Genomic DNA, 25,377 nt, shown 5'->3' on the forward strand with positions numbered 1-25,377 from the left:
GAGTATCATTGTCTTAGAGCCTCTTCTACAAGACAGCAGCTGAGACCAAAATGTAGATGCCCTGCAAAATAAACTTTGCACCTTCTGATGGCTAAGAGGAGGGAGGAACTGGAGAGGAGGATCTGGAGGGGGGGTTGGTGAACAGGCTCCAAGAAATGGCACCAGGTCTGGGCCAGAGGAGATAGCAGGCTGGTGGGCACTTCCTAAGATAGACAAGAGATGATAAACATGGTGAGGTCTCTGGTTCAGCTGTAAGTTGTTCTGATGCTGTACTGTGATCCCCCTCCTCGGTCCACCTTCCATAAAATCAGTTATAGGGACTTCCCTGATGGTCCAGTGGTTAAGACTCCAAGCTTCTACTGCAGAGGGTGAGGGTTCGATCCCTGGTAGGGGAATTAAGATCCCACATGCAGAGAAACATGGCCAAAAGGTAAAAAAAAAAAAAAAAATCAACAATAAAATAAAATCAGTTGTAAACAGTAGTACTTGGTGAAAGGGAAAGTCGCTCAGCCATGTCCAGCTCTTAGCGACCTGAAGGACATTACAGTCCATAGAATTCTCCAGGCCAGAGAACTAGAGTGGGTAGCTTTTCCCTTCTCCAGGGAATCTTCCCAACCCAGGGATGGAACCCAGGTCTCCCACATTGCAGGCAGATTCTTTACCAGCTGAGCCACAAGGGAAGCCCAAGAATACTGGAGTGGGTAACCTATCCCTTCTCCAGCAGTATTCCCGACCCAGGAATTGAACCGGTGTCTCCTACAGTGCAGACAGATTCTTTACCAACTAAGCTACAAGGGAAGCCCTTCGTAGCACTTGGTAGGGGATGAATAAAAATGATGGCTGTGCCCCCTAACTACCAGGCACAGGAGGCTTTACCCCCATCAACTCATGTGACCGTCAACCAGCCTGGAGAGGAGGGGCCTCACTTGCCCCTATTTTATAATGAGCAAATCAAAGCCCAGAGAGACAGAGAACCTTGCCCAAGGTCAGTCAGCTGTCTGTCAATGGAAGAGCTGAACTTTGAACCTGGGCAGTCTTACCCTGTGGTCCAGCTGAATCACCCATCAGCAAGGGCCAGGCCTGTGCTTGGGTGAAGCACTTCGGAGAGAAATCACAGCAGCAGGTGTGTATGTGTGGTGGGGGGGATACTGGGATGAGGTTGCAGGAATCTAGACTAGGAGATACCAAGAGAGCAATCATGAGCATCCATTGGAGATACTTGGAGACATGGTGAAGGATGACAGACATCCCCAGTACGAAGAAGAAGGTCTCAAGCCACTTCACCTGGATCTTTCAAGGCAGGGCGACTGGAGGGAGGTAGAAGATTTGAAGCATCCCATGACACCCCCCATGCTTTGGTAACCTCCAAGTGGCCACCCTTGTGGCCTTGTGTCAGTGTCTCGACTGACATCCAAGGGCTTCTGATCTCTTTTGTTTTCTGAACGCTTACATTTCAGTTTGACCTATTCCCACCCCATTTATTAATAGTTGTATTTTTGTGAAGTCACGAACTGAGAAAACATAACACAAAAGATGACTGTGAATACTGAAAAGCTTTCAGTCAATTCAAATGTTATTAACCTCAATGGGATCCGCATACATTTGAAAAACATTACCTATGCAGAAGCCAAATGCCTTCCAGCTACAATGCTTGTGGAACCTACAGGCAATGCTGGGTTGACAGCACAGGTGGGAAATGAAAGCCATGATGTGTGTGTGCGTTAGTCACTCAGTCGTGTCCAAGTCTTTGCGATCCCCATGTAGCTGGCTAGGCACCTCTGTCTGTGGAATTCTCCAGGCAAGAATAATGGAGTGGGTGGCCATTCCCTTCTTGGAGGGATTTTCCTGACCCAGGGATCGAACCTGGGTCTCCAGCATTGCAGGCAGATTCTTTATGGTCTGAGCCACCAGGGAAGCCCAGAAGCCATAGCAGAGGCAGGCATTAGTCACACGATCCCCCAGGTCCCAGATCACCCCATAGGGCGGGGGCGTTTAGGGTCACCACAAGAGTCCTGGCCCACGTCATCTGCTCCCTGCTGATACTATATGTCCCGAGGAAAGCCTTTGACTGGGTGGTCCTAATGCCATACTTTCTGGGATTCCTGGCCCCAGTTTCAATGTGTGTAGAAGGCTTCCTCACAACAACAAGGAATTCCCCTACACCAGCAGGGTGTCTGAGAATTCAGTTCAGTCCTGACACCGTCTGTCTGGAGATGGCATTGGATTCCATAGGTTAAAGGTTCAGTTCATCCAGACTGTCCTCCCACTGCAGGTGCCAGGCGTAAACCCAGGTTGTTACCTGTGTTTCTGACTGATCGACTGTAAATCAAAGTTTCCTCCTCGGGTGCAGTAAATTTGCTAGAGCAGCTCACAAAACTCAAGAAGCCACTTCAATCACCAGATTACGGGTTTATTACAGAGGATATTAAAGAACCCAGCTGAACAAAGGAGCCTCTGTCCTCAGGGAGTTTAGGGCTGGCCAGGAAGCACAATTGATGCTTTTGAACTGTGGTGTTGGAGAATACTCTTGAGAGTCCCTTGGACTGCAAGGAGATCAAACCAGTCAATCCTAAAGGAAATCAGTCCTGAATATTCATTGGAAGGACTGATGTTGAAGCTGACTCTCCAATACTTTGGCCACTTGCTGCGAAGAACTGACTCCTTGGAAAAGACCCTGATGCTGGGAAAGATTGAAGGCAGGAGGAGAAGGGGATGACAGAGGATGAGATGGTTGGATGGCATCACCGACTCGATGGACATGAGTTTGAGCAAGCTCAGGGAGTTGGTGATGGACAGGGAGGCCTGGTGTGCTGCGGTCAATGGGGTCGCAAGAGTCGGACATGACTGAGTGACTGAACTGAACTAGGTAACACACGGAAGCATTCTGGTTCCCCTACATGTCAGTTCTCGGAACCCTCACGCCTTTTGTTTTTTAATGGAGGCTTTATTACTTAGGCATGATTGATTAATGTACTGGCCATTGGTGATTGATTCAACCTCCTTCTTCCCCACCTGGAAATCAGTCCCACTCCTGTATTCATGGTGGTTCCCCTGACAACAAGCCTCCATCCTTAGGTGCTATACAGAAGTCACCTCATTAACATAAACCTAGTTGCAGTGGAAAGGGGCTTGTTGTGAATAAAAAAGGGCTCCCCAGGTGGCGCTGGTGGTAAAGAACCTGCCTGCCAATGCAGGAGAGGTAAGAGGCTCGGGTTTGATCCCTGGGTCAGGAAGATCCCTTGGAAGAGGGCTCAGCAACCCACACCAGTGCTCTTGCTTGGAGAATCCCATGAACAGAGGAGCCGGGAGAGCTACAGTCCATAGGGTTGCAAAGAGTCAGACACAGCTGAAGAGACTTAAACACACGCATACACACACACACACACACACACACGCATAACCAGCCACTCATTTCATCTCTATGTCTCTGAAGAGATTTCACAAACCGAGTACAAGAGACCACATATCACTAAAAAACATGTTCCCATTGATCATATTGCAAAGGAAATTCCAAGGGCTTGGGGAGCTGTGAGCCAAGAACCCTGGACGGGAACCAAATACAGGAAAAATATATTTTAGTCATATGAATGACCAAGGGTATACTTCTTTTGAATCACAGCACTGAATACTTATTATAGAATGATTCCATGGGGTGAAGCTTAGATGAACCCCCACCAGGGAGTTAACTGACCTTCTGTGCGGTCCACATAGAGGTGCCTTCAGACTGGGGGCCAGCCCAGGGCAATCAGCTCTGACCAATGGAGTCATTACAGGAGGTGGGAAAGGAGACAAATTGGGTCACATTCCTAAATTTTAAAAAAGTGGCTGGAAAGTCTATTAAAACAGAAAGGAGAGATCATACCAAGTGTTAGCAAGGATGTGGAGCAACAGGAACGCTCATACATGGTTGGCAGGACTGTAAATTGGTAGAGCCACTTTGTGAAACTGGAAGAACTGACCAAACCTAACATACATATATCCTATGACTCAGCAAATCTATCCCTAGGAAAGTATTCAACAGAAATGGGTGCACACGTGTGCTCACCAAGACGTACAGACCAACGTTCACAGCAGGACTCTGTGCTCTGACTGCCAAGGGTCCAGGCTGAATCCCTGGTCAGGGAACTTGGACCGTACAGGCCATGTGGTATGGCCAAAACAAAACACCCCCACACACAAACAAAAAATAGAAGAAATAAAAACAAAGCAAGTAAGTGTTTCGGCAAAGCAAAATATAAAACAAGCAGAAACAAATGAGCAAATAAGTTGCCCACCAGAAAACAAGTGTTCGCATGAATGTGGAGAAACTGGAACCCCGGGGCATTACTGATGGGAGTATCAGACGTGCAGCTGCTATGGAGAACAGCATGACAGTTCCTCAAAAAGTCTAAAGTAAAATTAGCATATGATCCAGCAAGCCTGCTTCTGGGTGTTAAAAACAAGGTAACAGGACCAAAATAAAGCTGTTCATGCTAAAGCCCATGTCACCAAGCTGAGGCTGAATGACAGTTTTGGCTCTCCCGGAAATGGAATCTTAAACCAGTCAATCAGGAATTGTCTGATCAGCGTTAGTTAGGTCATCTGCCTGACTGACCCCTGCCAAGCCCGGAAGGAAAGTAGTTTTGCAATAACCAACCCACTTTCTTTGCCTCGTGTAACTTGCTTGTTCCCATTCCCTTCTGCCCACAAGTCTTTCCTTCTGTTCAGCTCCTCGGGGCTCCTTTCCGTCTGCTAGATTGACTGCTGCCTGATTTGAATCCATTTTTTTCAATTCTTAAAAAATTTAACATGCCTCAGTTTATATCTTGACGTGGATACATACCCAAAATAATTGAAAGTGGGACTTGACCAATATTTTTGTACATCCACGTTCATAGCATTATTACTGCCAGAAGGTAGAAACAACTCAAATGCCCATTGATGGATGAAATGTGGTCTATATATATGACAGTATATTATTTAGCCTTAAAAAGGAAGAAAATTCTGATATATGCTACAACATAGATGAACCTTGAAAATATGCTGAGCAAAATAAGCCAGACACAGAAGGAAAAACACTGCACGATGCCATTTATAGGAAGTACCTAGTACAGTCAAATTCATCCAGACAGAAAGTAGGAGAGAGGTTGGGAGGGGCTGAGGAGAGAGGGGAATGAGGAGTCCCCGTTGAATGGATATAGAGTTTCAGGATGTGAAAGTCGCTCAGTTGTGTCCGACTCTTCATGACCCCATAGACTATACAGTCCATGGAATTCTCCAGGCCAGAATACTGGAGTGGGTAGCCTTTCCCTTCTCCAGGGGATCTTCCCAACCCAAGGATTGAACCCAGGTCTCCCGCATTGCAGGCAGATTCTTTACCAGTTGAGCCACAAGGGAAGCCCAAGAATACTGGAGTCGGTAGCCTATCCTTTCTTCCCAACCTAGGAATCAAACCGGGGTCTCCTGTATTGCAGGCCAATTCTTTATCAACTGAACTATGAGGGAACAGAAAAATTCTGGAGACGGTTGCACAACAATGTGAATGCATTTACCACCACTGAACCATACACTTAGAAATGGCTTAAAGCGTTGTTGGAAAAGACCCTGATGCTGGGAAAGATTGAAGGCAAAAGGAGAGGGGCGGCAGAGGACAAGATGGTTAGACAGCATCACTGACCCAATGGACATGAATCTGAACAAACTCCAGGAGATTATGAAGGATAGGGAAGCCTGGCATGCTGCAGTCCATAACGTCACAAAGTGACAGACTCGACTTAGCGACTGAACAACAACAACAACAAATATTTCACCACCACACACACACGCGTGTTTTTTTAAACTACTAAGAAACAGATGTCTGAGAGCAAATGCCATCCCTGAGGTTTCTGGGGTTCATCCTGCCCACCGAAGTGTGTCAGGTTCTGTCTCCTCTGACATCTACCTTCCCAGGAAGACCCATTGCAAACCTGCCTCCAGTGCCCTGCGGTGCAAATGCTTGCTTATCTTCTTGACATGACTTCAAAAGTCAGGGAAAACATCAAGGTCCTCCTGTATAGCACAGGGAACTGTATTCAGCTTTTTTTGTTGTTGTTTTTCAGCTGCTAAGTCGTGTCCGACTCCTTGCGACCCCACGGACTGCAGAACGCCAGGCTTCCCTGTCCTTCACTCAGGAGTTTGCTCAGATTCATGTCCACTGAGTTGGTGATGCTATCTAACCATCTCATCCTCTGCTGCCCCCTTTTCCTTTTGCTTTCAATCTCTCGCAGCATCACGGTATTTTCCCATGAGTCGGCCCTTTGCATCAGATATCCTATGATTAAACCATAATGGAAAAGACTATGAAAAAGAACATTATATGTATAAATCACTTTGCTGTGCAGTATAAATTAACACAACATTGTAAATCAACTATATTTCAATAAAATAAATTTTTTAAAAGGCAGGGAAGTCTCTGAAAGGAGCTCCGTCTCTTTGGAGCCCATTGGGAAGCCATCATCATTCATGAAATTACCAAAAAGGCCATCTTCTGATTCACAGCTCAGGAAGGGACTGATGATATCGATTTGTCCAATTAGGGGGTCAGCATTGAATTCCTGCTAACTGTGTTCATGTGCAGCTTAGAATGTCGCTGGGAGCCCAGGGCAGAGGCTCTGGGAAAGCGCCTTGGCCGAGCATGTAACAGGAAGCTCAGCACCCTGCGAATCATCTTCACCACTGCCTGTCCAGGGCAATATTATTATTTTCTTGATCAGGAACCTGAACCTCAATGAGGGTCTCACATCCAGGAAAGGGGTGTGTGGGTTGGCTCTACTCGGCTCCAAATCCTGCTTGTGGATCTTCAAGCTGGGGGCTGCTCTAGGGAGAAGGAGGCTCTTTGAGCTTGGGGACAGCTTAGTCTTTCTTCCAAGGTGAGAGGAGGTAGGGGGAGGGCAAGGTCCACCCTGCAAAGCCTGTCTACACAGAAGTCTTTGCACACCTGGCAGGCCTCTTCATTGGAGTCTGTTTGGTAGAGGAGGCTTCAGCTAGAAGGACTTCCGGTGTTTTCTACAGAATACATGTCTGCTCCCACCTTTGCCTGCGTCTTCACCCACTGTCAGGGGCCCCCTGACCCTTTCCAGAAGGGAAGCCTCCAGACAGGATATAGTGTGTGTGTGTATGCATATGTGTCTGTCTGTCTGTCCATAGAAGAGCTTGAAAGGAGAAGCTGATGACTCAGAACAGGGCTGAGAGGGGTGACTTGGGCAGGAGTAGATGTGGGGGCCCTCCTGAGTGGAAAGAGCCCCAGAATGGGAATCAGAGCCTTGAGTTTTAGTCCTCACTCAGCTTGCATCCCGTTGTACAACCTGGGGGAGGTCCCTGCCCTTCTCTGTGCCTCTGTTTCCTTATCTGTACAAGGTCAGGGTAAGAATTCATAAATGCTAAGGGTTCATCCACCAGTGAACATAAATATTCATGGAGCCCCTGCTCCAGCCACCAACCAAGATCTGGGGACTGAGAAGACAGACCTGTCCCCTGTCCTCCTGGAGCTGGTCTAGTGGGGAAGATAGACACAGAGAGACAAGTAAGCACATGCGCACTGTTTGCTCTGGGGGAGAAGAATGGAGGGGCAACAGATACCCACAGCAGACAGAGCCAACCCAGCCGCAAGGATGGGGCTCAAAGAATCAGCTCAGAGAATAACCTGCTTTCTGCCTGGCCTTGACCCTGGATCCCCAAGAGGCTCTCTGGTTGCTCCAGATCCCAGTAGGGGCACATGGATCCCAGAATAGGGGTGGGGTGGGGGTGGGGGTCCCCACTCCTGCCTTCCTGTTGAGCCATGGGTAACGGGAACTGCCATCATCTGAAAGGAGAACTCCTCAGAATCAACCGGAAAGGGCTGAGAGAAGCCCAGGGCAGAAGGGCCTGTGGCACACTGCTTTGTAAAGGGCAGCGGCTGAGACTGTGGTGGTTCCCAAGGCTCTTCCAGGAGGCAAAAGCAGAACTAACATGCCCTCAGCATCTGAGAAGCAAGCGGGTCCTGCTACACAGTGGTTCTCAACCTCGGCTGCCCGCTGGAGTCGCCTGGGGAGCTTTGAGAGCTCCCGATGCCTGAGTGCAATCCCCAGAGAGCCTGCTGTCATTGCCTGGGGTGCAGCCTGGGCAGATAATTCTAAGGTTCTGAGTTGAGAACCAGTGTCCTGGCTGAAGGCCGGGGTCTGCTCCGAGGCTGAAGCCGGTGAGTTAAGGAAGCCAAAGAGGTCAGGTGGCCACCTCTGCCCAGGGGACAAACAGGCTCTGTGTTTTCTAGAGAGCATGGGGACTCAGGTCCCCAGATAGGCCTGTTTGGTAGTGAAGTAGGGATTAAATGCTCCCCTGCCTCCTCCCTGCAGTCCTACTCCCCACCCATTGCCAGATAAAATACAGGATGCCCAGTTAAATTTGAATTTCAGATGAACAACAATAATTATTTAGTATAAGTATGTCTCATATAACACTTGGGACACACTTACACTAAAAAAAAATTTTTGTTGTTCATCTGAAATTCAAATTGAATCGGGCATCCTGTTTTTTAATTTGCTAAATCTGGCAACCCTACACCACCCCACCAGCGAGCTGGGAGTCAAGAGCTCCAGTTTCAGATCCCAGCTCTGATTCTAACACGTTTGTGGGGGGGGGGTGGCCTTGAGAAACTCACCACCCACCTTGGGGTCTCGGTCAGCTCCAGACTTATGTATAATACCCCTCCTTCCTCAGGGGCCAGGCCGACTGTTTCCAAGGCAGTAGGTATGAGTCACAGGTCCCTGGAAAGGCATCGAGCTGTCTTTAAAGGAATACAGGACCTTTCTCACTAAGAGATCAGCATTTCCCTCCTGTGCATTTGATTCACATGGATGGTTTTCAAGAGTCTTCTTGCCCTGGGGATGCCGGTGAAATGAGACTGAAATTGAGGGTAGAATCTGGGGCTCGATGGTCTCTGGGGTGTGTGTTTCTGTCTCTCCTCCTGTCTCCTTTCTTCCTCTTCCATCCCCCTCTCCACACTTGCTCTGACATCCTCACTGTACCTAGACATCTCCCCATCCCTATCAAACAGAAGTTCATTCATTCAACAGGGAGCCATTAGCTGCTGTGGGCCTACTATGTGCCAGGCAGTGGAGCTGTGTGCTAAGGACATGAGAGTGACCCAATCCCTACCCAGAGGGAGCTTCTAGTCTGTGGATAGGGTGCTGCGTAAGGATGGGGGGCAAACTCAGCTACTTAAATAAATTGTTGTTCAGTCACCAAGTTGTGTAGGACTCTGTGAGTCCATGGAGTGCAGCACGCAAGGAGATCAAACCAGTCAATCCTAAAGGAAATCAACCCTGAATATTCATTGGAAGGACTGATGCTGAAGCAGAAACTCTAGTACTTTGACTACCTGATGCGAAGAGCCAAGTAATTGGAAAAGACCCCTGATGCTGGGAAAGATTGAGGGCAGGAGGAGAAGGGGATGACAGAGAATAAGATGGTTAGATGGCATCACTGACTCAGTGGACATGAGTTTGAGAAAACTCTGGTAAATAGTGAAGGACAGGGAAGCCTGGTGCACTGCAGTATGGGTTTGCAAAGAGTTGCCATGACTTAGCAGCTAAACAAGAAACCTTGGGAAGTGGCCTGAAGGAAAAAACCAGAGTGCTTGGAGAGCCCATCAGTAATTGGGAACTTAACCTCCTTCCCTTGAGGAAGCATCTTGAGCCCTGATAGCTCAAGAGAGAGGGAGGGCCACCCTGGCAGAGGGAAGAGCACACGCAAGGGACACCTCTGAGGAACATCATGATAGGCTTGCCTGGCTGGAAGATGGACAGAAGAGAAGAGAGTGGCCCAAGATGTGGGCAGACATGTTGGCAGGGCCAGTCATGCTGGATGGTGGCATGAAGAAGAATCTGAGGGTCCATCCTATGATCAAGCAGTTCCACCAGTTCCACTCCTAAGTATCTACCTGTATTTATTTTTTTGGCGGGAGGCGGGGGGGGGGGGGGCTTCATTGGCTCTTCATTGTGGTGCACAGGCTCTCTGTTGCAATGCTCAAGCTTTCTCCAGTTGTGGCTTGAAGGCTTGTCTTGTGGAGCACAGGCTTTAGAGCGTGGGCTCAGTAGTTGTGGGGAGTGGGCTTAGTTGCCCCAAGGTACATGGGATCTTAGTTCCCCCACCAGGGATCAAACCTGTGTTCCTTGCATTGGGAGGAGGAGTCTCAACCACTGGACCACCAGGGAAATCTCACATCTATCTGTATTAGCTTTCTATTGCTATAATAAACTGACACAAACTTGGTGGCTTAAAACAAATATTTATCTTATAGTTCTGAAGGTCAGAAGTCCAAAATGGGTCTCACTGGGCTAAAATCAAGGTATCAGCAAGCCTGTGTTCCTTCTAGAGGCTCTAGAAGGATAACCTGTTTCCTTGCCTTTCCCAGTTCCTTGGCTCATCTTCAAAGCCAGTAACGGCTGGTCAAGTCTTTCTCTCACTGTCATCTCTCTGTTCCTCTCACCTAGCTTCCCTCTCCTACTTATAAGGAAGCTTTTGATTACACAGAGCCCACCCGGATAATCTAGGGTAATCTCTCTATCTCAAGATCAGCTGATTAGAGACCTTAATTCCACCTGCAACCTGAATTCCCTTTTGTATTATACTTGAGGGCTTCCCAGGTGGCACTAGCGGTAAGGATCCTGCCTGCCAATGCAGGAAATGTAAGATTTTCAGGTTCAATCCCTGGGTAAGGAAAGTTCTCTGGAGGAGGGCATGGCAACCCACTCCAGTGTTCTTGCCTGGAGAATCCAATGGACAGAGGAGCCTGGCAGGCTATGGTCTCAAAGAGTCGGACACAACTGAAGCGACTTAACATGCAAACACACATTATACTTAAACATACAAGTTCTGGGGATTAGGACATGGACATCACTACGGGTCATTATCCTGTCCACCCCCAACCCAAGAGAAAGAAGTGCAATATCCACTAAAGACTTTTACAAGAATGTAGCAGCCTTATCCACTAGAGCCCCTAGCTGGAAAAAGCCACAAGGCAGAATAAACAAACAAATCATAGTATACTTATCTAATGAAATATTGTTGCATTGTGGTTGTTTAGTTGCTAAGTTGTGTCCTACTCTTTTGCGACCCCATGGACTGTAGCCCACAGGGCTCCTCTGTTCAGAATACTCGAGTGGGTGGCCATTTTCTTTTCCAGGGCATCTTCCTGACCTAGGGATCACACTCGCATCTCCTGCATTGGCAAGTGGAGTCTTTACTGCTGAGCCACCAGGAAAACCCTAATGAAATATCACACAGCCATAAAAAACGGTGAACTACTGGTACACATAATAACATGGATGAATCTCACAGACATAATGTTTCTCAAAAGAAGCCAGACACAAAAGAGTCCATGCTCTATGATTCCATCTGTAGGAAGTTCAGAAACAGACCAAACCTAAGGTGTAGAGTCCCTTGGACTGCAAGGAGATCCAACCAGTCCATTCTAAAGGAGATCAATCCTGGGTGTTCTTTGGAAGGAATGATGCTAAAGCTGAAACTCCAATACTTTGGCCACCTTCAAATCTTCATGCGAAGGGTTGACTCAATGGAAAAGACTCTGATGCTGGGAGGGATTGGGGGCAGGAGGAGAAGGGGACGACAGAGGATGAGATGGCTGGATGGCATCACCGACTCGATGGACGTGAGTTTGAGTGAGCTCCGGGAGTTGGTGACAGACAGGGAGGCCTGGCGTGCTGCAATTCATGGGGTTGCAAAGAGTTGGACACGACTGAGCGACTGAACTGAACTGAAGGTATACACATACAATTAGTGTCTACATCGGGGGGTGGGGTAACTGACTTTTATGAGCACAAAGAACTGGAAATACTCTGTGTCTTAATCTGGGTGTGATCACAGGTATACACATATGGGGAAACTCATCATCTGTACACTTTACTGTATACCCAACAAAAATTGGGGTCTGTATTCTAAGAGCGATAAGAAACCACAGCAAGGCTTTAAGCAGTGACATAATGTTATCTGGTGTTCATTTATAGGAGGTTGCTTTATCTGTTGGGTGGAAAACTGGATGAGAAGTGGGAGCAGTTAGGAGCCTGTGGCAGTGGCCCTGAAGAGACGTAAGTGTGGCCCATACCTGGATGGTACTGGTAGAAATGGACAGAAGTGGGTAGTTGCAAAGATATTTAGGAGGGACGATAAATTGGACAAGATTTAGGACATAGTTGGATAGGTGGAGAGGTTGAAGAGTTGATGGACAGATAGATGAATGGATATATGGATGGATGGACTGATGAATTTGTGGATGAGCGGATGGATGGGTGGGTGAATGGAGGAGTGAGTGGGTGGGTAGGTAGGTAGGTGGGCAACGGACAGACTGGGTGTAAGAAGGTGAGTGGGTGAATGGGTAGGTGGGTGAATATGTGGGTGAAGAGGAGGTGAGAGAATAAGTGGGTGGCTGAGTGGGTAGATGGATGGATGAACACCCTCAAGAGGACTCTCTACTCTTGTTATTATTGTCCAGAAAGTGCAGATGAGTCACACTAGTCAATAAGCATGCAGTCTTTCTCCTGAGACATCTGTGTTTATAATCCCATAGCTCCCTAGTGCCCCAAGGAGAAAAACTAGTTACTACAATGCCCGTTAGGGAGCAGATACTTACAAATAGGCTGGTTTAATGAGATGCAAGGATCCCCCAATCCTTTGGGCATTACAGTGAAAGTACTAGTGATACCCAAGTGAATGGAGGATGAGGTGGGAAGCGAAAACATTTCCAGAACGACCACCTTGGAAGCCATTGGTCCTTTCTCCCCATCAACACCACCACTAGACCACCAACACTCTCACTTCCTCCAGTATCTCCACCGTTATCACTCCATCGCCATACAGATGTGTCGAGACTCTGATTGCAAATGCTACTCACTCAGGTAAAAGGCATGGGTGGCAGGCTCCCTTCGGTGGGAGGGGACGACTTGCTTCTTGCACAAGACCTCAGCACATCCCAGTGGTAGCTGATTTTAATCTTTGTGGGTCCAGCCCCCACTTCCAGGCTATCTGCCCCTATGACCCATTCCTATATCTCATAGTATGAGGATCAAGAAGGCAGGAGAGCAGCAATTTTTAGTGGGGAAAAGGGCTGAAAATCCTGCCATGAGAAACTCTGGGTGATCCTGAGCTGGCTCAGGTGTCCCAAACCACAGTTCACATGCATTCATTCCCTAGACCTCAAAACTGGCTAATTTCTCTCCCTGTGGGAGTCTGACAGCTCAGCCTCCAGAGCTTTTCTCTCCCCTCCGCAGGTAGAGTTTGTGCTATTTGGGTAAACAACATTGCCCATCATTGTCAGCTGTTTCCCTGGTGGTGGGACTAAGACATTCCTTCCCATCCGCCCCACCATGGGTGCCGGGATTCTGGGTGGGAGCCAGCATCCTACAACACTCAGAGATGGGGGACCCAGCACAGGTGAGTGGGCAAGGATTCCACACTGACTACTGGGAAAGTCACATTCACTATTTCACTCAGGACTTGGGCATCTGGGAACAAACTAAAGTCCCATGCCCAGAGCTGATTTCATGCCTTATCCTATACCCTGCATCCAAGCTAAAATGTAGTCATTGGATCTCCAGCAGCCATGAGCAGATATTTTATACTTTAAAACGCTGCATGCTCTGAATTCCCACTTAAGCCTTAAGCCAGTAGGCCACATTGACTTTCCCTCCCTCGGGCTGTGAGGAAAGGCAATCACTCAGTCACTGGGACCATGGGGCAGTGCAGTCAGGAGGTTGGTGCCCAGCTCAGGAATGCTGCAGTTGTCTTTCTGCAGGCAGCTCTAACCCGACGCAATCACTGGCCGAGCCATCCCACCCTGCAGCTGCTGGGAGCCGAGAGTCTGAGGCAGGGCACAGCTGTGCCAGCTGTCGGAGACAGATTACTCTACGGAGCTGGGCCGTGACTCACATTCCAGTACAGGGGAAACACGCAAAACTTAGACACCGTCTTTGGGGTGCCAAAAATCATCTTGGTTTTGTCTTGCAAGATGTTCAGCTTGCAGAGTGTAGGGCAGACGGAGGAACGGGGCGGGGAGGAGGCGAGCGAGGGGAGTAGATCTGTCTGCAGTTGACTCTGCCTGTCACACACCCTCATCGCTCTAATAACAACACTCAGCATTTAATCAGCCCCTTTGCAGAAGCAGACGATGTCACGCTCATTAATTAGTTAATCCACATACCCCCCCTGGAAGGAGGAGCCATGTTATTATCCCCACTGGGACCCAGAGGGAAACTGAGACCAGAGGGGGAATTTGGCACCGAGCTGAGGGAACACAGCCCGGCAGCTGGACCGGGACCAATCTATGGCTCGTCGCCCATCCTGAAGCCCTCAGTCTTGGCCTCCTCCCTGACTCCAGTCTGCTCACAGCTCTGGTGGCCGTCTACAAGAACACCTGGCCAGACTCTGTCAGAACCGGGGCTGATGGCTTTCAGCAGGAAGGGCAGATGGGATGTTGGAGAGGGAGCAGCCTGGTGGCTGGACCAGGTAAGGCCCCCAGGGAACATGTGCTCTGAACCAGACGTCTGGTAGGGTACGTTCCTTCCAAAGGGTCTCACAACTAGGGATGGATGCGGTGATGAGAGTTTCACCAGTGTCAAAATGTCTGCTGCCTGCCTTCCGTTCAGGCAATTCTTGAGTTTCGACTGTCTGGTGGTTTCAGAACTAAAGGGAGGGACGTTTCCACCAGGGGGCACAATAACGGTTCCGCTGAATTGGAGCCTGGGACTACCACCAGGCCACTTGGGGATCCTCATCTCACACACACACACACACACAGACATACACACACACATAGGAGTGATATGGGTGGAACGCAGGGTCCCCATGGAGTACCTCCTATGCCCTCACGCCCTACGGTAAAGGCGGACATGCTTTACAGTCAGGATCACCAATAGCTCAGGGCCTTGAGGATGGACCCTGGAGCAGGAAATGGCAACCCATTCCAGTGTTCTTGCCTGGAGAATCCCATGGACAGAGGAGCCTGGCGGGCTACAGTCCATGGGGTCGCAAAGAGCCGGACACGACTGAGCGACTCACACACAACTTCAAGGATGGAGGCTCGGTCAGTCCACCAGAAAAATGAGATGCAGGCAGGAGTTAGAGGAAAGAAGTCATAAACACCTTTTAGGAGTTTGCAAACAGTTGCAAAAATAAAGACTGCAGCCACTATCTTGTTGGTTACTGGAGTTGCTGAAGATTAAATAAATAACCCTTCCTGTTTTTCTTTTTAAACAGCAACAATCACCATTAAAACACATTTTTCATGTATTTCCTTTTCCTTTCCATCCGTATTTGGAACAGCAGCGCTTCTCAAATGGCAATGTGCATACATAACACTGAGGGATCATGCCAACCTGCTGAGATGTGGGGGCCTGAGATTCTGCATTTCTCACAAGCAACCCCCCGCCATGCTGCTGTTGCCAGTCTGTGAGAATCAAGAATTCAGAGAACATGTTGGTGGTAGTTAAAAGTACCTGTTAACTCAGTTGTTAGGTGCTCAGATGGAATCACCATAACCTTGAGGAGAAATGTACATGGACATCACCTTGAAGATCTTGAACTTGGATCTTGATTATGACATCAAGTCTGGAGGTAGCTGACCAGGGAATACTGGAACACAATATTGTTTGGTGAAGATGACTCTGAATGAATGGGAGGAGGGGTGTGTGTGTGTGTGTGTGTGTGTGTGTGTGCGTGCGCATACATGTGTGAATCTGTATACACTGTGCAGCTAAGGGGGTGGAATGTAGCTGCTACGATTGACCACGGCCCAAGCTAGACCAACAAAACTCTTTCTTTTGGGAATCTAGAACTTTGAACCAAGGAAACATTAAATTTGGCAGTTTTGATTCTGATTCATTGCAGTGATCTAGACAGAAGGTCCCTGAATTGCTTTGCTACAATCAGTCGTTAAATCCTCCCTGATACCCTGCTCTTCTTGAGGCTGGGAAGGTCCATCTCTTTCTTGAGTCCCCTAAGGTATCCAATCCAGTATTTGTCCTCCCTGCCTCCATTTTTCTTTTTTTAAAGCAAACTGGAGTTTGCCTTCAAAATAACCATGGATAATACAGAACTCCTTCCAGAAGTAGCTCCCACATGCTTCAAGAGAGGAAGGCTGCCCTGGACTCAGTCTCACTTTAAAGCAAAAGTCCAGAAAATTTTCAGGAGGGTGGTCCACTTCAGTTCCCCTTCACATAGCTCCCACTTACACCAAACTGCTGTGGGTCACCCTGTTTCCTTGGGATGACAACAGGGCCTCCGACAACACTTTAGAGGCACTCCCCTCGCTGAAATATGCGGCTCCCCTCTTTGCTCTGAATTCTACTCCAGCTTTGAGACCCAGCTGGGTCCTCTTGGCCTTCAGACCTAACTCCCTCCCCCAGGGCTTGCTTAAAGGTCCGTCTAAGAGCTCCACCGCCGGCCGTCTCCGCTGAGCTCTACACCGCAAGCACCCTGTACTCTGATGGTCTGGTACCCCTGAGATCCAACTCCTGGAGGGCTGGGCCTGGGATCTGCTCATCTTTGTGCCCACTCACTCCCCCAGCTTAGCACAAGGCACGCGGACAGTGGCGCTCCCTGCTCAAGGCTGGCTCTCAGGGAAGGTGTGTTGAGGAAATGAATGGATGCGTGTGAAGCAGAAGAGGAAGGGCAATTTTCTTCATTTGCCAGGAATTCAAAATTGACCAAGAGCCCTTTTGGAAGCCAGGAGCTATGCTGGGCCCCAGCAGGGTGAAGGGCGAGAGAACACAGATGGTGAAGATGTGCTCTGACCGCCCCCCATCCCCCTTACTCCAAGGAGCGCTCTGCACCCGGAGGAGGTGGAATCCAGCTCCCTCTTTCCTCCCCACAAATGAACCAGTTCTCCAGTGATCCTACACGCTTTTTTTTCCCCCCTCTCCCACGCTAAACCCGGTCACGCGGGGCCTGCAGGAGGGGGACCCAGGCGGCTCCCTTCCCCGCATGCCGCGCGGCGGGTCGTGCCCCTCCCGGCCGCCCACGAAGCCCCAGCGGCGGCAGAAGCCCGGAGCCCACCGCCCCCACGCGCCGGGCCCGAGCCCGCGAAAGACTCCGCTCCCTCTGGCCTCGGCGCCACTCCCCTCCCTGGCACCAGAGGGCGCTGCCACCCCACGGCCGTCGCCATGGTCACCGCTGGCGGCGGAGTGGGGTTTACGTAAAGGACGCAGCGTCCCCCGGGGGGCGGAGGTGGCCTTCGCGCCGGCGCCGGCGCCCTGCGGAAGCGGCGTTAGTGAATCGGGGCCTTGGGGAGCCCAGGATGGAGGTGGCGGTCGCGGTGGTGGCGGCGGGCCGAGCCCTGAGGCGGGCTGGAGGTAAAGGGGGACGCGGGCGCGGCCGGCCGGGCCCCGGGCTCGGGTGCGGTGAGAGCGGCGCGGCAGCTGGGCAGTGTCCAGGGCGCGCGATGGCCCGCCCGACGGGTCCGCAGGCGGAGGTGCGGCTGCCGCGCGCGCCCGTGACAGGTGTGGGATCCGTGGAGCCCCTGGCACCGATGTGGGAAGGGTGACACCCGTGGCGTGGGCGTGGGCAGCGTGGGTCTGGCCCGAGCAGCGTGGTTTTCCTGGCACGGGTGTCAGAAAGAGACTCACCCCCACCTTGGTGTGGTGGTGGCCGCCCAGGTGTGAGGCGGGCGCAGCCCTCTGTGCGGGCAGGTGATGGGCAGAGCAATTGGACTCGTGCTGGGGTGGCGGTGGCCAGCTGGTGGGCGCATGGTGGTGCCCCCGGCAGGGGTGTGAGGAAGCACTCTCATTAGTAAGGTGTCCAATGGTTCTGGCCTTGAGATGGTCTGGAGTGATGGCACCCGGGGCTTGAAGAATTTGTGTCCTCAGCATGGCAGGAGTTGCTGGCCGTGACTGTGAGAAATGGCCCTGGCACAGCATAGTGCTGGGGCAGCCCGGCCCTACGAGGGGAGAATCCGTGGCCCTCAGACCCTGGTGGACGGGCAGGGTGAATGCCTGTCCTCCCACTCTGGGTATGATGAGGGGTATTGCTTCTGGCACAGAGATCCACCTTTAACGTCTGCTGGGCACACTAGGGACTGAGAAATGCAGAAGTCTGGGAGAAGGTTGGTATCCTTTAAATGGACATGGAAGAGAGGTACCAGGAGATGCTTCTACTTTGAAGACCCTGATGGTGGCCCAGACAGAGACCTCTCTAGGCGCTACCATCACCCTGGGCTCATGAATTCATCCAGCTTTGGGGAAGAGGGGAGGGGTGGGTGGTTCTCAGCTCTGCTCTCTATCTCTGAACATGTGTCCTGAGACATTTGCAGGGCTGAGAGGTGGGCCATGTTGGTGGGCAGGGGGAGGCGTAGGGCTCCAGCCATCTGTGGTTCCCGGGCCCTGCCTTTTCCTTGGGGTGATGGTGTCCGTGATGCTCAGAAGCCTTTGGGTCCAGAGGATCGTTTGGAGCATGTTTGAAAGACGAGTCTGCAGCCACCAGGAGTGTTGTTGGGGTTGCTTCTGCCCTCACCGATCCTTCGGGAAGCCCTAGGTGAGGGTCTCACTCAGCATCACATATGCCCTACTTCACAGAGGGGCAATTTACAGACCCACCCCCACCCCACCCGCAGAGGAGTCTTAGGATGTGGGAGGAAATTGTTAGGTCTTTATGGATCTCTTGAGGAAGTGGAATCGCAGGAGAAGAATAAATGAGGCTGGGCCTTTAGGAGTCCAGAAAGACCAGGCTGAGGGTATAGGAGACTAGGGTGGGGCTGGCAACTCATTATCCCAAGTGTGTGCTTGGAGATGCTGCTGAGGTTCCTCAAAGCTGGAGTGTTGTCCGGTGCATTTGGAGCCAGAAGACTTGAATTCCAGTCTCGCTGGTGTGACCTTGAACAGGTGACTTTACCTCTCACAGCCACATCGGAAGGTGGTCACGGAGGATGAAAGATGGTGCCCACAGAAACCCTTTGTGAAGACCTGTCCAAGGGTCAGGGATTATCCTCAGGTGAAGAGACCAGGGCCGGAGGCCGAGGAGATGGAAGCATGGAATGTGAATGGGGAGGAAGGGCCTGTCGTAGGGAATTAGAAGCCCTGAGCGTAAAGGCTCCTGGTGGGGAAAGTGGGATCTGTTGACATTGTGAGTCAGCTGCTGAGCTGGAACCAGGCCCCAGGTCTCCTGAGGACGGTCCGAGCATGGCCGCAGCCACTGGAGAGCCCTGCAGGAGTGGGCTGAACAAGAGGAAGCCCTTCACCAGGGCTGCAGACGCGCCTGTGGCCGCGCAGGGCTGGGAGGTGTCTGTGGCTGGCAGATCTGGGGTACCCGGGTGGGAGCAGGACTTGGACGTGTGTGTTTTCTCTTGAGAATTTACTTTGGCTCCTGGTTCAGAGGATGCGAGTGGGCAGCAGCCACATTCGTGTTTTGGGGGGCCGTGGCCTTAAGAAAGCCAAGTGGGTCAGAGTCACCAGAGAGGAGACGGGGCGGGGTGGTCCTGTGACGGAGGTGGAGGCTGGATGGCAGGAGGCTGGGGCCCATGAGGGGTGCCGGGGGCAAGGAGAAGGGATGATGGACACCCTCAGAGCGGGCCTCTTGAGAGCAGACAGGTGTAGCAAGAATCCCCCAGGACCCACTTCTGCCTGAAGGGCCGACCCAGGTGGAGAAGATGAGTGAGGATGGCTGCCAGGGTCTTTACTTTCTGCCACTGGGGCCCAGTTACTAATAATGGGCTGCAGAGCCTGAAATACATCCCCCATGGCTCAAAAGCTTCACACTGGCAGGCCAGATTCCATGAACCCAGGCCCGTTTCTCCAGCATTCCATAGGAGTATCTGCTGTAGCCAGCAACCCGTTTCACAAGCTTGGTCCCCGAGGCAGAAAGTTGTTGCCCTGTGTCCACGCTGCAGTGTCACGGCACGAGTGGCGGAGGAGGACACATCCTACCAGGCCCCGGATGGTCAGCTGACTTGTCCAGGCCAAGGACCGGCACTTCCCAGGGGTCGCCACCTGGACACCGCCTGGTGCTTCCTCAGCCACTTGTTTGCAGGTCATTCTCGGGGTGCCCCCCGAGGCCTCTTTCGCTGCCTCCCCAGGAGTTGCCAGCGCTTCAGCTCCTGCTTGGAATGCTGTCCTAGTGAGAGTCCATTAAGAGGAAGCCTCAGGCCTCCCCGATGTGAATATTGAACGATCATGTCCTTTAAGCACACCCGCCACACCTCTGCCTATCCTGATTGGTGGCTCAGCCTTGTGGTTTGGGGATACATAAGCCCTTTGCAGCCACCCCTTGCCATCTGCCTGGGAGGCTGGGACTCTGCACAGGCGAGCTGGGTGGCAGGTGGGGGAGATAGGAGAAGCCAACGGGTGGACCCAGCCTCTGTTGGCCCGAAGCAGAGCAGGGCTGTCTTGCAAGTCCTCAGGGTTTGAGGCCACCAGGAGCCCCACCAGTCACCACCACCCTTTGTCATAGTTTTGAGCAGATTCCAGCTAGGGGGAGAGAACTGGTAACATAGGAGTGGCCATCGAGGGCTCTCTGGAGCTGAGGTTTTTTTCAACTCTGGTCCTCAGTCCTATTCCCATTTCTTTGTCCATGTTTCTCCAAAAGTTGCTTAACTCAGCTCCTGGCAACCTTTCCACCTCAGCTGCCTCGTAAATCATGGTGCCCAGCTGCTCAGCTGCAGGGGTGCCAGGGGATCGGGCATCTCTGGACAGAGGCTTCTAGGCTACAGCTGAAGGCACAGACCCTCCCCACAGCCCCTCTCTCCAGGACCAGAGAGGGATCCCACTCAGGGTTTAATCACCTGTTGGCCAGTGCTCCATCTGAGTTCAGTTTCTCCCTGGAATTGCTTTGTCTTACACCCAGTAGGGGCTTCCCTGGTGGCTCAGTTGGTCAAGAACCTGCCTGCAATGTGGGAGACCAGGGTTTGATCCCCGGGTCAGGAAGATCCCCTGGAGAAGGGAAGTGCAATCCACTCTAGTGTTCTTGCCTGGAGAATTCCATGGACAGAGGAGCCTGGAGAGCTACAGTCCATGGGGTTGCAAAGAGTCAGACACGACTGAGAGACTAACACACATACCCACACACTCAAGTGGACCAGGCATGTGGCGCTGGGGAATTATCAATGAACATGCGGTCAGAGGACAATAAATCTTCTAGCGCCGTGGAGCCTTGGATGTTGTGGGATGTGGTTACATCCCAGCGGGCATGGCTGAAGGCTGTTTATCTTGTCCTTTTTCCTTTCTGATTCCGACTTTGGCTGCACGGGATCTCTGGTGGATGGGGCACTGGATGTGTTGGCGGGGAGGATGCAGGAAACTGTCTTCCCCGTGGGGTCCTCTGGGCTGCTGGGAGAGGGTTCCGGGGAGGTGATGTGGAGGGGAGTGGTGTGGCCACCGTCGAGGGCCAGGGGCAGGAGTACCCGGCTCCTCGGCAGGATCGTGGTGGAGACGGGCAGGGTTGGGGCCGTTCCCGCCGGGCGAGTGCACGTGTGCCAAGCCGCGTGTGCCCGTAAGCAAGTGTTTCTGTGGGAAGTGAGGGCTGAGCCGGAGGAGCGCCTGGTGGCGGGGGAGCCCGTGGGCTCCTGTGTCTGGCTGGCCTGGTGTCAGTGGGTGTGCGCGCTGGGGTGTTGCTGAGCCCCAAGAAGCAGGAGAGAACAGTGAGAGGCGGGGGGAGGGGTCGCCTTCCAGCTCGGGGAAGGGGAGCTTAACATCTCAGTGTGATTCTTACAGGAGCAGCTTTTCTGCTTTCTCAGTATTCCTTAGAAGGAAGCCCAGGCTGGGGGGAGTGGTTCCAATGCCCATATGTGTTCGCATAACGCCTGCTTCCGCCTCCTCCCCAAGCCCCTGGGGAAGTCAGCCAGGGACAGTCCACCCAGGTGACAGAAGAGAGCAGCACAGCCCATGGGCCTTAGGACTTGGGACTCTGGGGTCAAACAGACCCAAGTTCAAATCCTGGTGCCTCTCTACACCTCAATTTCCCCATCTGTAAGATGGGGACAGTAGAACCTCCCACAGGGAGCAGGGATTGTAAGGACCGCATGCCTGGTGAGTGGAGGGATCCCAGTGGTGAGAAGCACACTCGGTAAGTGCTTCTGCTCCTGCATTCGGGATCTTTCCCACAAAACAAGCAGCTTCATCCTGATCTGCATATATTAGCACCAGGGGAGACGCAATAGGTTATGTCCCTTTTCTTGATGAGGAGAAATTAGCTCCACCCTACCCTCGGCATGGTTGGAATCTGGCGTATCTGTCAATAGAATCATACTCAAGATAACGTTGTGGCCCCTGGCATATGTTCCCACTCCGATGGAGCTGATGGTTATTTCTTGAGCACCTTCTGAGACCTGGAGGTCAGGGAGAGCCACGAAAATGAAGTGGACATGCGTGCATGTATGCTCAGTCATGTCTGACTCTTTGCGATCCCATGGACTGTAGCCCACCAGGCTCCTCTGTCCATGGGATCTCCTAGGCATGAATACTGGAGTGGGTTGCCATTTCCTACTCCAAGGGACCTTCCCCACCCAGGGACCAAACCCGCATCTCCTGCGTCTCCTGCAATGGCAGACGGATTCTTTACCACTGAGCCACCGGAGAAGCCAAAGTGGCCATACCAGCACCTATAAGGTATGGAATCTGGTGTTTACAACCTATTGAGAAGCTATGAGATGGACCTAGAGGTCTCCACTGTAACATCAAGAGGTGGGTGCTACCGGAGGTCAAAGGAGAGAGAGCGACTCAAACCATGGAGATCAGGGGAGACTTAAGTGGCCGTGGCCTTTAACCTGGGCCAGCCAGGTGACTGTAGAGGAAATGGCAGCAACAGGGGATATGGCTGAGAAAGCGAGGGGCTGACCTTTTGTGGTCTGGCTTGACCGTGGGAGCAGGAAATGGAAGAGATAAAAGGTAGAGAAGTGAGTTGGGGCTGGGTCCCCAAGAGCCACAGCCGTGAGGCAGAAGGTCCGGTCCTTGAATATGGCAGTCACCACAGTGTTCTGAGCGGAGTGTGCCGGGAAGAGGTGTTGTTGCAGGTGCCAGGGACCCAGGGGCTGGGGAGCAGGAACGGGGAGGCTGGTACCCAGGCAGTGGCTGCCCTCGGGAGGCCGGGAAGGTGGAGACCACGAGGTTTGTCACTTTGGTCAGTAAGAGGGGGGGCCTGGGGCAGAGCCTCTTCTGGGACTCAGATGCGGCTCCCACACTTGCCTTCCAGCTGCTTTGACTTGGTGGGGAGGAGGTTCCAGGTTGGGGGTGCAAACAGGAGGCTGTCGGGGATGCCCTGAAGGAGGCTGTGCTCCTTCATCCCCGAGCACCCACCAAGGGGGCTCTAGTTCCTCACATTTCTTGCCAGGTGTCTGATCATTTTCTCACCACATTACCCCTTGAAGTTTTGCCTGCCCAAGTTCAGCCCAGGAGGTTACTATTCTGGGAAGTTTCATCAGAAACCCTCTTGGCGTCTGAGAGCTCTCTGAGTTGGAGGCTGGGTGGGAGGAGAGCTGGGCTTAGCTTCACCTGCGTTTGGGGAGCTGCTCCTGAGGACCAGCTCCTCCACCTGGAGATGGCCATGCTGCAGAGCCTGCAGGCCGGGGACAGGAGGGTGGGCCGTGCTGTGTAAGGTGAGGCAGTTTACGCCCCAAAGAGGCCCCTTGTCCTTGCCTTTCCCGGAGCCATTTAATTAATTTATGATTGATGTTCCTGGACTTCCTTGAGGTTAATTTATTATTGATGTCTCTTCATTATATACAATCCGCCCTGCACCTCCCAGCACGCGGCGGCTCCCTCTGGGCAAGCCTCACGTGGGGTGAGGTCGGTGAGGCCGCTCCTCTGGCTCCCTGCCCCCACCCACCTTAGGGCCAGAGCCCCACCCTCGGCTCTTGCCAGACCCTTTCAGGTTTGAGGGGTCGGGAGGCCTCAGGGCATCTGTCTCCAGGAGCCTTTGCTCAGCCACCAAATAACAGTAATAATAACAATAGTTTCCATTTTGTGAATGCTGGGAACTCAACCTGGGACAGCATATAGCACAGAGAGAATCCCACTTACTCCTTGTGATAAGTATCCCTCTACTTGTCCATCCCTCTCCACTCGTGTCTTATAGGAGGCTCAGAGAGGGTGAGTTACCTGCCCAAGGACACACAGCAAGTAGGTGGGAAGCCAGGGCTTGAGCCCGGGACCTTCCCCTCTCCTCCCTGAGCCCTGCCTCTCCTTTAGGCCCACACAGTGCCCCCATCTACTGTGATGCCTTTCTTCCCCACCCCCCGGCCATCGCACACCAGGACTGTACTACGTGACGCGGTCAGGGGTTGGAGCACAGGCGCCCTTCTGAGTGTGTGTTGTTAAACGTTCATGGCTTGTTCCCCTCACTAATGCATGTTCTCACTAAAGACTAACAATGATGGCAAATAGCACTTACCGAACACGCCAGGCGCCATGCTAAGCACTTTTCATGCATTAGCTCATTTAATCCCCATGACCACCCGAGAGGCAGGTGGTATTAACCCGTTTTATAGGTGAGGTGTGGAAATGTGCTCTACGTGGTCGGCTGACAGAGGGCAGAGCCTCCTGTACTCCAGCAGCCTTGAGATACAGGGTGCTGGCCAAATGCTCCCGTAATTATCTCCTCTCTCCATCTCCCCTGGCCTGTTTATCTGATATCTGTGTATTTATCCAGCGGCCTCAAACCTTTTGCATGTCTGGTTTGATATGTTGGCCTGTGTTGGACGGGACCAGGAGCACCCATTCCAAGGGTCCCAAGATGGGTGATTTTAGGGAGACAGCAAAGCAGGTGGTGGGTGCCAGGCTTGGATGCTGCCTCTGGCTCTGCTGGGCAACTTCAGATGAGTCATTCAGCCTTTCCAAGCCTCAGTTGCCCCATTTGTATAACAGCAACAATGATATTTACTCTGTCTCCTTCTCTGGCTGTGCCCATCCTCAGAGGCAATGCTGGGTGGGAAAGACACTCTGCTGGTCAGGGGTTAGAATTGCTTGTGTGTGAGATTCAAAGCTTCAGGACCTGGCATGAAGGCCAGGAATGCTTATGACTGGGCATGCATCCGGGCCAGGGATCTACACCCACGCTGTGAGCTGCCCGCACAGACTAGTGAATTCTGTGGTTTACCAGCTGGAAGGCCTGCTTGAGGACCCTCCTGGGCCAAGAGCTGGTCAGGAGGTCCTCAAGGGGGCCAGGCCCCAGTCTGGTGTCCCAAATGGCTGACCAGCATGCCTGGGTCCTTTGGAGGCCACCCCACCTGCCCTGGGGCCTTCGGTCATGTGGAAGTGCACGGGGCCTGCCTGGAATTCGGACCTCACCACACATCTTGTCTGCCACTTGCCCGGGCAGCCTGACCAGATCACTTCAGGCAGGTTCAGTGCGGACAGAGGATGGCTCACCATGCCACCCTGGAGTACCTCC

General features: G+C 52.0%; 1 protein-coding gene and 1 long non-coding RNA gene across 3 annotated transcripts in view; both read left to right on the top strand.

Annotated features, from left to right (window-relative positions):
* LOC109554723 (uncharacterized) overlaps positions 1 to 6,414 on the top strand; it is a 44,952-nt gene extending 38,538 nt beyond the window's left edge. For both annotated transcript variants that reach the window (XR_011564841.1, XR_011564840.1), the window contains one exon: positions 6,078 to 6,414. This is a non-coding gene — a long non-coding RNA (uncharacterized lncRNA). The remainder of the gene's footprint in view (positions 1 to 6,077) is intronic.
* A 10,795-nt stretch (positions 6,415 to 17,209) lies between these two features.
* The window catches only part of DAGLA (diacylglycerol lipase alpha), a 66,501-nt gene continuing 58,333 nt past the window's right edge, over positions 17,210 to 25,377 (top strand). Inside the window, exon 1 of the mRNA XM_019955113.2 lies at positions 17,210 to 17,357. The gene's annotated coding sequence lies outside the window, so the exon portion shown is untranslated. The remainder of the gene's footprint in view (positions 17,358 to 25,377) is intronic.

The sequence above is a fragment of the Bos indicus genome, chromosome 29, assembly GCF_029378745.1.
Source record: "Bos indicus isolate NIAB-ARS_2022 breed Sahiwal x Tharparkar chromosome 29, NIAB-ARS_B.indTharparkar_mat_pri_1.0, whole genome shotgun sequence".
Classification (NCBI taxonomy): domain Eukaryota; kingdom Metazoa; phylum Chordata; class Mammalia; order Artiodactyla; family Bovidae; genus Bos; species Bos indicus.